Raw genomic sequence first — 960 nt, 5'->3', positions numbered from 1 at the left:
TCTACGGTGAAGAATTCCTGGCACTACGCTGGAAAGGTCTTAAAGCCAGCAAATTGGGCATGCCAGTGGAAGAACTGAATAGTATGAGTTTCTCCCAGGAAGCCTGCCAACATAAAAATAAACAGAAAACAAGATACTGGGATAGAACAAAGGGGGGAAGAATAGGAGGAAGAGAAGAGAGCGGAGGAGGGGCCATGAAGCATCATGGAGGACAGTCCTGGATTTGAATGCCAAGCGCTGTCTGGGTGTTCTTGAGCTGCCACCTATTTGCACAGCCTTGAGCCTTGGCTTCAAAATGGGAGGGACAATGCTAATGTCTCCTGAGGACTCCTGAGGACTGGGGATCACGTGAAAGTGAAGCTGCTGTTATCTGCCTGATGGTGGAACGAGTGAACTGGGCTTAATGATCGAGATCTCATGCTAATAGAGCCGAGTTGAACCCGGGATAGTGAGCAGAGGGGCCCTGTTTTGTTTCCTTCCGATGATGCTCTCCCTCAGGTAGGCCGGGAGGTGGTGCGGCGGGGGNGGGGGGNGGTGTCGGCTGAGCCACGCCATCGCCTTCGTTCTTTCATTCATTCCATGGGCGTTTGACTCTGCTCCTACACCTGCCGCCAAGGGTGTGGCTCTCTTGTCACGAGGTGTCTTGGTGACAAAAAAACTTGCAGACAATAAAGGGACAGAGTTTGTACTGCTCTAGTCACAGTCAGGATCTCAGGAGAAACTTGGGGAAACCTCTCCAGTGTCCGCCCCTTCTTGGAGAGCAGCACGTGGCTCTAACTCCTCTTGAATGACAGCGCTGTATCAGCAGCTTCGAGACAGACAAGCTAGGGCCTGATCCCTGATCCCAAGGAGAAGGAGCACCTGCTTCTACAGCCGGTGAGGGCTTTGCCAGTCACTTACTGCTCTCTCTCTCTCTCTCTCTCTCTCTCTCTCTCTCTCTCTCTCTCTCTCTCTCTCTCT

The sequence above is a fragment of the Mus pahari genome, chromosome 9, assembly GCF_900095145.1.
Source record: "Mus pahari chromosome 9, PAHARI_EIJ_v1.1, whole genome shotgun sequence".
In the NCBI taxonomy this organism is placed as follows: Eukaryota; Metazoa; Chordata; class Mammalia; order Rodentia; family Muridae; genus Mus; species Mus pahari.
Note: the sequence above shows the minus strand (reverse complement) of the source record.